This window comes from Eublepharis macularius, chromosome 6 (assembly GCF_028583425.1).
Source record: "Eublepharis macularius isolate TG4126 chromosome 6, MPM_Emac_v1.0, whole genome shotgun sequence".
In the NCBI taxonomy this organism is placed as follows: Eukaryota; Metazoa; Chordata; class Lepidosauria; order Squamata; family Eublepharidae; genus Eublepharis; species Eublepharis macularius.
Genome location: NC_072795.1, coordinates 66896864 through 66908988, shown reverse-complemented (window position 1 = coordinate 66908988; position 12125 = coordinate 66896864). Strand labels below are relative to the sequence as shown.

The following is a 12125-nucleotide window of genomic DNA, read 5'->3' as shown; positions in this document are numbered from 1 at the left end:
AACCACACATCCAGACAGAAGCAGAAGTTTAACAAACTACAGGAAAAAAGACAGACAAGCCCAATGCTCGACAATGCACGCATTGTCATCAATCTGACAGACCGTCAACTCTCAACAGAAGAAACCTCCATCTTGGCAAAAGGAGGAAACTTTGCAGTCACCCCCACCAGAATTCCTGTGGAAGACATCATTGCAAATGTAGAAGCTGCCATTCGTCATCTACCTGAAGAGGAAGCTGAGGAAATAAGAGGAGAGACAGCCAGGATTCTACGAAAGGCAAAGCTTCCCACCAGCAATATAACATGCAAGGAGAGAAATGCCATCAAGACCCTCAATGCAGATCCAGACATCATCATTCTACCAGCTGATAAAGGCAATGCTACAGTGATCATGAAAACAGAGGAACACAAAAAGAAGATTAAGGAACTCCTGGACCCCTCCACCTACAAAAAACTAAAACGAGATCCCACTTGCAAAATCACCAGGCTAACAAATGCGCTGATCAAGAATTCCTCACTACATCCCGACACGCACAGAAAACTATGCAAGACTGAAGCACAGCCACCTAGACTATATGGACTCCCCAAAATACATAAGGATTCAGTCCCACTCCGACCCATTGTGAGTGCCATTGGTTCACCGACATATGAATTAGCTAGACATCTGGCAGATCTCCTGCAGGACCACATCGGGAAAACCTCGTCTTACATCAAAGATTCAGCAGATTTCATCAACAAAATCAGTTCTCTGAAACTCAATCCACAAGACATACTTGTCAGTTTTGATGTTGTATCCCTGTTTACCAAGGTTCCAGTAAAAGACACTATTGCACTTATTAATCAGATTTTCCCAGAGGATGTAACAGCCTTATTCCACCATTGTCTGACAACCAGTTACTTCCAATGGGACAACGAATTCTATGAACAGATGGATGGGGTGGCCATGGGGAGCCCACTCAGCCCAGTTATAGCAAACTTCTACATGGAACATTTTGAAAAAACAGCTCTAGAATCAGCACCCCACAAACCTAGTGTATGGTTCCGGTTTGTGGATGATACATTTATCATTTGGAGCCATGGGGAGGAAGAATTGATGGGGTTTTTGAATCATCTCAACAACATCCACCTGAACATACAATTCACAATGGAGAAAGAAATCGAGGGAAAACTCCCATTCCTGGATACCCTGGTCATCCGCAAAGCAAACTTTCAGTTAGGTCACAAGGTCTACAGGAAACCAACTCACACTGATCGGTACTTACACAAAAACTCCAATCACCACCCCCAACAGAAAAGAGGCATAATGAAAACATTAGTGGATCGTGCAAGACGGATATGTGAGCCGCACTTTCTCAATGAGGAAATTAATCATCTAAACCACGCACTTCAGGCAAATGGCTACTCCAGAAATGAAATCCGAAGAGCAATCAAACCCAGGATGAATCAAACAACCAAGGAAAAACAGTCTCCTACAGGAAAAGTGTTTTTGCCATATATCAAAGGAATTACTGATCAGATGGGAAAGCTTATGAAAAAGCATAACCTTCAAGCAGTATTCAGACCCACCCGAAAAATACAACAGATGCTACGATCAGCAAAAGACAGCAGAGACCCCCTCACCTCTGCAGGAGTATACTGTATACCCTGCAGCTGTGGACAAGTTTACATCGGGACCACAAAGCGTAGCATCCAGACAAGAATAAAAGAACATGAAAGACACTGCAGACTTGGACAACCTGAAAAAGCAGCAGTGGCTGAACATAGCCTAACTCAAACAGGGCACAGTATCTTATTCCAGGACACCAAAATACTGGACAACACTTCCAACTACTTTGTCAGACTGCACAGGGAAGCCATTGAAATTCACAAGCATAAGCAAAACTTCAACAGGAAAGAAGAAACCTTAAGAATGAACAGAGCATGGTTTCCAGTTCTGAAAAACACCAGGCTAACAAAACATTCTATCCCCGACAATAGCCCTGCAGAGAAGATTAGCACATCAAGTACCAATCCATATGCAAAAGAACCTCCTCAGGATACAGTGAAGCCTCCCGCCATTAGCATTCCACACCCTGGGAAACTCTTACAGGATGACTCAGCTCAACCCCACCCCTCCTGAGTAGATACAAATGACCTACATCTTTTCCACACTGTGACACTGAGAGATCTCTGTCTTTTGGTGCTACACCTCTGAAGATGCCAGCCACAGCTGCTGGCGAAACGTCAGGAACTACAATGCCAAGACCACGGCAATACAGCCCGGAAAACCCACAACAACCATCGTTCTCCGGCCGTGAAAGCCTTCGACAATACACAGGTAATGTCTGTTGTACAGAACAGTAGTTCTGTGGGGCCTGTTCCAGTCCTGGTCCTTTGTGATCCTCCTGATCTTATTAAACCAATACAGGCAACCACTCTGTCCCTGTGAGAAGCCTGTCTTTGCTGTTCAGACTTTTCCATTTTACAATTGGGACAACTTCATTTGATTAATACCTGTTGTCTGCCTCTGTGTATCCTCCTCATTTGCCTCCAAAGGTATTTTGATTTTGGCCTTGTGTTTTTCAAATCTATGACCCTTTTGATGAAGCTGTTACTGTTTTAGTCATGTGTAGTTATTTTTCAGCTAGAGTTAATGGGCTAATTTTATGTGTATGTTTAAAATTAAATGACAGGTAGGTAATAGTAGGGAATGACAACCGCCACATTTTAATAGTCCTGCCTATTAACGGTTGAGTTAGTGAGCCTCATCTATGACCACTTGTACAGCTGTGTAATTTTGATTACAAAGGAGATGAATTAGTACTCTGCTACTTGATTCATGCAAGATGTAAAAACATTGGGCTGAAAAGTATCTGGGAAGCTTCTTGGTCCCCATGTGCTTGCTTGGGGAATATCTCCATCACTTTGAGAATCGTCCTTGACAGATTCCTGGCAACTTTATTCTTGATATTTGATTAAGAACTCTAAAAGTTTACGTAGTCTGAGTTCAGGGAATGCTTTGTCCCTTGTGGACTTCCCCAAATGTTAGGCACGGTCTGCTTCTCTGTTTACATGCAGTTTGCATTTGAAATGAGATCTGCTGGGTGTGGAATGGCCTTGTGCAGACTCCTCCATAGAGAGATCCTTCAGTATTCTACCTTTTCAGGTTTTAACTTGCCTTCAAGAAACCATCTGCTCATGCTGATGTATGATTGTATTGTTGCTTTTATTTACCTTAATTTTTAAAAAACATATTTTTATTTTGAAAAACAGAATAATAGTAAGAGGGGTTACAGAAAGAAAAAAGGGATTATATAACATAATTGTGTAAATCAGAGATAGTTATGCATAATATACTACTAATAGTAGTATACTACTATACTACTAATAGTTGTTCTTAGTTATCCATAGTTTTCAGCTACATGATCAAAAAAGCTTTCTTTCCCCCCTGAAATTCTAGGATTGGCCTATTGCTTTATTTACCTTAATTTAACATACAGTGAAATAATTGCTGACTTCGCACACGTTGGATAATGCACTTTCAATGCACTTTAGCTATCGTTTGGAAGTGGATTTTTTGTTTCACACTTGAAAAATTCAGTTCCAAATGATCTCTAAAGAGGATTGGAAGTGCATTATCCAACGTGTGCGGAATCAGTCAATGTTAGAGTGTAAAGTGTGCATAATCAGAACAATCTTTGCAGTTGTCTAAGATGATGGTTTCTTTAAAAAAAAATAGGAAACAAAATTATACAAAAACCTGAAGCCCAGATTTTGTAGCTACAAAGTAAATCTATAAAGCATCAAGGAATATGATACCACCCTGAGCTTGACTGGATAGGGAATTAAAGGTAAGGATTTTGAATTTACTTCACTTTATACTGCAGGGCTTCATTGTTTAAGACCTAAGAATCTTGCCCAATTAATACAGAAATAGAGCTCTATATTGTTGAGATATAACATTTCCTGTTAAGTTCTTTACCTATTTTTGAAAATATATTTTCTTTTAGAGACCATTTGCCATTCTCACAATATTGTTGTTGTTGTTAGTCCACCTTTCTCACTGAGATCCAAGGCAGATTACACAGTGCAAGTGAAAATACAATATAATCAACAGCTAGGACATTAACTGAGCAAAATACAATAATGAACAACAGTTTGAACATTCTGTGAAAGAGATACAATATGGTATAGCAGCAGAACATTTAAAAACAACCATAAAGCCAAGCACAGAGATGAAAACGTTCTGAAACAAAGCATGACTAATTTACACGGCATGTTTGGCAACATGGAAAACTCCCTAGTAGGCTAGTCTGCAGGGGACACTTGGGTACTATCTGTATCAGCAGCTAGTACCCAAGTGTCCCCTGCAAGTTCTTGTGTGTTCCCTACTATGCAACGGGGCCTAGCTTTGTGGCATGCGCTGTGTAGCTGGGCCATAGTTTTCCTGGATGGAGGCTGCCAAGGGGTTGGAAGAAGAAAGATGAAAATAGGATGTTGAGGGGGTACATAAAGGTAGATTGGCTGGTGGATGGGAAGGAGAGAATGAAGCAGGAAAAAGGGAGGACTATAGTGGCTTTCAAGAAAGGAAAAGAGAAAATAATAGGGAGAGGAAAATAAATTCTCCCCTCTCTGCCAGTCCTTGTGGCTTGCCCATGTGTGTTTGTGTGTGTGTGTGAAGAAGGAGCAATACAATCTGCTTATATGTATGGTATGACAAAAGAACCTGATGCTGGTAAATATCTTATTTGCTAACTCATTGCTAGGACTACAGAAGAGTTTGACCTACTTTTGGGTGTCACTTGTCCTTGTAGGCTTTACCTCCTAAGTCTCAATGATATATGATTAATCAAGCCTACACCTCACTCTGCCCTTTTTATTTTTCCTGTTTTGTCATTATGTACTAGGCTGGATATACCCTTTAGTCATACCTGTGGAACTTTGTATACATTGTGTAGCATCTGACAGAGAATTTGAGAATATTAGCTTTTCTTCATTTTAGATAAGACCTCATGATTAACAAGCACAGGCAAAAGATGCAAGCAACGACCAAAGGCAGTTTCATATTCAAACTCTGGGACTGATTCTTCCAGTCTGGATTGGAGGTGTTTATTGCACATCTCTTTTACCCATGTTCTCCCTCCCTGTGGCTCTTCTAATTCATGTCCTTCCAATTGTTCGTCATCTCAGTAGTCTTGCCTATCTCATATGGTTATTGTGACAATAAATGGGATAATCTTGTCTATGTTTAAAATAAATACTTAATCTCATTGTTGACTTCATAATAGGCTCCTGAATAGGGATGCATTTCTGGTTTGCAGTTATTTTAAAGTAAATTCCTTTGAATTTTTTGAATTTAAATGTTTGAAGTAGGAATGACAGTCAGATATGTAATTCCAGTTTATTAACTGGTGAATTAAAACCATTTGGATGTCAGGTATAATATTCAGGAAAACCTTCCTGTGGTCAGGGCAGGGACAGAAATAGTTATCGTACATTCTGTTTTGAGGAGTTATAATTTCATTTTTCGGTGCAGAGAGGTCTACCAGACAGAACCTTTGACACTTCATGCTCTTGTTTCCTCTCAGACTAAAAAGATAATCAGTATGTGGAAATGTCAACAACTGAATTCTGAAGTACTTTATACTGGGTGTAAAAGGCAATGCTAACGGTTTCAAATGCTGTGATGCTGCCTCTTTGAAGAAGCTGGGGGCAGGGCTGACCTTTTGGGGGGCCTACGAAGGAGCAAGAAAGAGTCCACAAAAGTGGAGTTGATGGTACATTAGGAAACCAAATTCAGCAGACCCTTCAGGCTTGAATTTAGCAATCGTTATTAATATCTTATTGATTGTTATTAATATGAATATATTACTTAAACAAGACTATTACAACCTGGATTCCGTTGGAGGAAATGGTCCAGAACAATACTGTATTCAGTTTTATACTCGGGACAGGGGGTACTGTATGCTAAAAGGAAAGGAAAATTCTATGTCAAGAAAAATTGAATTTGGCAACTGATATAAATTATGTAAATTAAAAAACATGTATGTATTTGCACATTTTGCATATTCTTGTTAGTCAGTGGTGGGGGTGGGGGGGATGAATGTCTTGTTCTGTAACTGCTAGAATACCTACTGAGTCTTGTTTTGGCTTTGGATTCCTCAGGTTTCTCCAGATGTTGTCTACAAATATTTAAGTCCATAATTACGGCCAAAAAACTAGTTCCTTCCCCTGTTTAAAAGGAAAGCCAAAATTCTTGGGATGTTGCATTATGTGTCCCTTCTACTTCTGATGAGCCATAGTGATCTCACAAGACACAAGCAACAATGAAACTAGATGACTTGTCCATTTAAGATAAAAATTTCCCCTTAAATAAAGTACATGGGTAAAGAGCAAAGAAAGTGAATGAATATCCAAATATAAACACCCACATCAGCTCTTATAAACTGTATTGGTTCTTGTCAACGTCTGTCTCTTTTCTCTTCCTTTCCATTTCCTTTCAGGCTTTATTTCTCATACGCTATATATTTCATTGTTCAACTTTGTCTCTGGCAACTCTTGAAAGCAAATTGCTAACCTTATAACTTGATTGGCAGTCCTTGCATGGCTGTCACCTAGATATCCTCCCAGGTTTGAATAATCCAGGGTCTGAATAAACAACCATTGTGTGATCTTCTTTCCTTAAGAGCATTCCAACACAACCCCAATCCTAATTTATTGCAGCATTGGAAATAACTTGGCGTGCTGGACTGGGATCTACACTCCTGATTGTAGTACTGCTTCAGCACACATACGTTAAGGCCAGGATTTTTGGTTTTGTTTTTTTAAAAAACATAGACTGTCCATCTGAAAAGTGGCAATACGAAGCTAGCCTTAATCTATTCTATTCTTCATCCTGCTTGAGAATGGAACATTGGTTAGTACAGAATCAAGCACTTAGAACCTTATCATCTGAAGAGTTAATACTGGTGTAAGTATGCTCTTTTGTCATGCAAAGCGTCCCCCCACACACCTGCCTGTTTCTATATGGATTGATATCTGAAGGGACATGACTAATAGCCTTTGGCCCCTGAAATCTATGTTGCCTGTGTAGCAGCTGAAGGAAGGCAGTTTTATAGTTTGGCTCTAGCAGGGAAACTTAAAGAAGCTTGCATTTTTGCCACAGAGATCAGTTCCTCTGAGAAAACAGCTGTTTTAGAGAGTGGATTTTATGGTTTTATACCCTGCTGAGGTTCCTCCTTACCCCAAACCCCACCTCCCCAGTAGGATTCCCAGTTGCCTGCTGGTGGCAGGCAATCTCCCAGCAGTTTGCTCCAATGCCCGCCAATTACTGGTGATTGGCAGGAGGTGGCAAACTGACCAGTGATTGCCTGTTGCTGTCAGGTAACCAGGGCAAACGCACAGCCGGCACACTCCCGGTGAGGCATGACAGTGTCACTTCCTAAAGTGATGTCATTGTGCTGGCAGTGGGCATGATTCTGCGCATTGCAGTGGCCAATTTTGGCCCCCAGTGGGCTGAATTGTCCCTGCACGGGAGCATGCCCACTGCTGGCAAGATGATGTCATTGCATTGGTGCCGGGAACGCGAGCAGGCAAGGATCATCCTCCTGGTATGTACTGGGAGGGTATAGGGACCTGGCAACCCTAACCCTACCAGGCTCCACCCCCCAAATCTCCAGGAATTTTCCAACCTGGAGCTTTTAACCCTAGCCTCACAAAAGCTTTCACTGGAATGAATGTTAATTTTTAAGGTGCCACTGGACTTCAGTTTTGTGTTGGCATGAAGCAGTCTTGGAATGTGCTGTTGCTCTTGATTTTGTCTCAGGAACTATTGCTGTGTCTGTGAATATGTGCCTGCTGTCGTTTTATTGAACCAGTATACTTGCAAATAAGCAATTTATTCCAGAAGTCACCATAGTCTTTCTCCTCTTGATAGTGTACAAGGAACTTCCTAGTAGGATCACAACATAATATTGACATTGGCAAGACAATGGTCTTTCCCCGTTGTTCTGTTCCTTCCCTCTGCCCCTAAGAACTTAGCTGATAAATGCTCTGCTACAACCTCAGAATTCTACCACCTCATTTTGCTGTAACAAGGCCTCCAGTTGGAGCAATTTTGGGAAGTAGGTCTTTGAACAAATATATATGTTGTGTAGTTAAAAACACAGGAACAGGATGTGGAAACAAATTTGCAGGTGTAGTTGTGAGGTGTGGAGTATGAAAGAAGTATGAAATTAGGCTGATTTGATACAAGAATGTTGCCACTTCCTGCCCTTTACACCAAACCAACCTGTATGCGACCAACACCAGCAGCTTCAGTCTCCTGTAACTGACATACTAATAGGGAAGATGGTGGGCAGTGGCTCTTTGCACCCTGTTGCAGTAGAAAAGAGCAAGAGTCCAGTAAACCTATAAGATTAACAAAATTTGTGGTAGGGTATGAGCTTTCACAGCTCACTTCTTCAGATACAGCTAGAATATGAGTCCATTTGTCCTTATATCTTGGAGACTGGAGTGATTACAGAAGCCGAATGATAATAGCTGGTGAATGACAATAGTACGCATGATTGAATAGGGTGGGTTATGCAGGAGGGTTGTGTGTGTAAAGAAATCAGCATTGGCAATGAGACAGGAAGCCTGTGTCTTGATTCAGTCCAGGTGGACACATTGGCCCTTTTCACACTACATACCTGCTTCCAGAACATCGCGAAACGCAACGCAAAAAATGCGGAAGATAGCGTCTTCTTGCGAGAGTTTCGCATGATGTAGTGCAAAACTCTCGCGAGAAGACGCTATCTTCCGCGTTTTTTGCGCTGCGTTTCGTGATGTTCTGGAAGCAGGTATGTAGTGTGAAAAGGGCCATTGTCTTGAACTTCGTTAATAGTTGCACCCTGTGCGACATTTTGTAACCCATGCAGATTTGGAAGCTGAGTTTTCCCTTGACTGGACTCTGTAGGATGACTTTGCAGTAATCCTTTACCCAATAAAATAATCTTGACTTCTATCTGCTGGCATTAAAAGGAAAGGTTTCTATAGACTGGGCAGGCAATCATAGCCAAGGATGAGTTAAACTTCTCCAGATTGCCACAGATCTCCTTTTATGTCCACATTGCATAAAAAATTAACCAGGGTTTTTATAGCTAATTGCTTGATTGTCCTTTAAGACAAAAAGCTACACATTGGTCCCAAGCTAATTAGCACTTTATAAGCAGGTATAATTGCAGCTTTAGAAAAACAGATTCCTTCAGTCTTTTCATAGACTTGATTCAGAAGGATATGCACAAGGGCTGCTTTGTGCCTTGCTGATGTTACTCTGTCTCTTTTGGATACCTCTTGCAGCTTCCAGGAAAGGTGCTTGTGTTGACTCTATCCTGCTCCACTGGTTAAATTTTAGTCAACATTTGCTTTGTGATAAGGGAGGGCCTTGCCTGTGGTTTTTCCTCTTGTTGCCAGAATTGGCTGGATGTTCAGTCTTCAGCCAATCGCCTTCTGGAGGAGCAAATGGATAAGGTAACAAAGTTCAGCACTTGTTTACCTTTTGGAAACTCGACTCTGCTCTCCCTGTCTGTGTAACCAGTAAGGCAGCATGATTTTTTTAAACTAAAAAGTATATGAGCACACACCCACCATTGGGTTGAAGTGTACTGTAGTCTCTTATCAGCCTGGATAACCTACGTGGCCTGTGTGAGGAGGTGGAGTTAATTTCTGCATTCTTCTGCTTTTATATGTGACACTCAGCCCAGGGGCTCTTTAACCTGAGCATTAGGAACCAGCTTGTCAAGTATCAGGTGTTTTTCCTACGGGTCCACATGCGACAGTGTTTGGCCAGACTGCTGGGAGTTTATGACCTTGCTGCCCATGCATTCGTTCTTCATGAGGTTCAGGATGCTGCTGTACTGTCAGGTGCTCTAGTCTGTTCATCACATCTTTATCCTATTATCCTTCCTCTGGCTCACATTAAAACATCATCCAGTATGCTTATGTAAATTGTCTCATAGGCATGAGGCTCTTAGCCAGATATGTAGTTGTGCTACTATTTCTTGAAAGTGTTTCTGTTCCTTGGAAGTGTATATCTTCTAGGAATATTTTTGTGCAGAAATTAATCTCTTTTTTTTGGTGATGTGTGAATTTGTACTTTGCTGTTGCATGGTGTCCAGGTTGGATCCAGTGATGCGAAGATATACTTAGCATAGTTCCGCTTGCACAAGCTGTAGTTCAGTGGCTGCAGGAACACATAGTGTGTTGATGTAATTTTTAACGATATAGCTATGTATATAGAGCAAAAGAATATACAAAAGATGTTTAACATAATTTCATTTCATTTATTTTTGCAATTGTTTCAGAAGAAATGCTGGGTTCTATGACTTGTGCCTGTGGAAAAGATACTATTACTTTTCCAGTGCAAGCAGACAGTGAGGAATAATTTTTGTTCTTTCACTTGGGCAAGAACATTAGAGCATGTGGAACCCTTCAGCAGGATTCAACCCATATGACTAACCCCAATCTCACAGGGAATCCATGAAACATTACTTCCTGGAATTTCCATGGTGGTACTCAGTATGAATGTTCTCTGCCATATCTCATTTGTTTAAAGACTTGTATTCTGCACAGCTATCTAAATGTTAGCAAGGTGGCTTACAAAGTTGAAACTCATTACAATAAAAATAAATGAAAAATCGGCAGAGTAAAAATGGCTCCTTGGGAACTGCCCTATCTCGTCACCATTGTGAGACAACGATAACTTATACATGGGTCGTTTGGCCCATGGATGCTTTTGGGAAACCTCACGGTGCTTCCAAGCTTCTTCTGGGTTTCCCTGTCCTGTGATCTTTCCCAAACCTGCTTTGCTGCAGTGTTTTTGGAAATATCACAGGAAAGCCAGGGTGGCAGCCATGTGGACAGGAAAGTCCAACTCTTCCTCATCCCTCCCACATGAGCATCATTTTCCCTGTCCCAGTCCCTCACAACAATTATCCTCTGGCAAACAGAGGGCTTTTTATAAAACTGGCAATTGATATACCATTATTGTGCTATAACATCATAACATGTCTGTCAGGTTCTCTGAATTCCCAGCTTTCATGTCGAAGAAAAACATAAATCTCTAGCCTCTTTCATTACGGAAAGGCCTCCAGGGGCATGGAGTGGGGGCTGAGACTGAGAAAATGCAGGAAACCTGCCATGTGGAAGCCCCATTGCTGCTGCATTGTATCAGCAACCCCAGCAGCAATGGGGAAACCAAACAATCCCATGCTTGTGTAGAAGACATCAATGTGACTTCCGTGTCTTTTAGCTTCCCATGAATTACATTCTTACGAATACTACAGAAATGTTATCAATTTTATGCCTCCTTACAGGGTTGCTGTACTGTTTCTCTGGATATTGGATTATGACAACAATACACCTCTGATATTAAATAGTGATTATTTTATTAACTGCACTAAAAAATATTGGTGTGTGTGTTATGTGCCATAACCAAAGTACAACAGCCTCAGTTTTGTCAACAAGTACAACATCCTTAGGGAGAATTAAGGCTTGGTTTGATCTAGAATCCACTTGTTTGTCTTTTTGATGGCCTGTGGTATCTGTAAAACTCTCTTCTAACATTAATCAATTCAAATTAATCAATTTTCTTCCTGTCTGCTTTCTTCTTTTTCGAATTGCATAGTAATAGGGAGTACCATAGTATGAATTATCTTGATCTTCATCCCCAGTGACGCTATCTTACCATTAAAGATCTTTTCTTGTTCCTCTGTGGCTGCCCTTCCAAGTCTCAGTCACCTTCTGATTTGTTTGCAGTCTCCCTTTTGGTTGATAATTGATCCAAGGAATAGAATTTTTTTTCTGTTTCTTCATTGTCTCCTTAAAATTGTGTAATTCCTCTATAGTCATTACTTTTGTCTTCTTGATGGTCAGCTGTAATCCTTCTTTGGCCGTAATCCTTTGGCCGTAATCCTTCTTTCTCTTCAGTAGTTGTTTCACTCCATCACTATTTTCTGCCAGTAATGTGGTGTCATCCTGCCTTGTCCCTGTGCTCCGCCATGAAAGCTTTGCTCATCCGAACAGGACTTCCTGCAGGTCCCACTCTGCAAACGGGTGAAATTGGCAGCTGCCCATACATGCTTATTCTCTGCGGTGGCCCCACCTTGT

The 12125-nt window shown here is 41.1% G+C and overlaps 1 protein-coding gene across 3 annotated transcripts in view; it reads left to right on the top strand.

The window, feature by feature from the left end:
• SEMA4G (semaphorin 4G) overlaps positions 1-12125 on the top strand; it is a 143479-nt gene that overhangs the window by 20122 nt on the left and 111232 nt on the right. Inside the window, exon 1 of one of the 3 annotated variants that reach the window (XM_054982961.1) lies at positions 9718-9881. The exons of the other annotated variants lie outside the window; for them this stretch is intronic. The gene's annotated coding sequence lies outside the window, so the exon portion shown is untranslated. Of the gene's footprint in view, positions 1-9717; positions 9882-12125 lie in introns of those variants that run through there. 3 annotated transcript variants of the gene reach the window in all.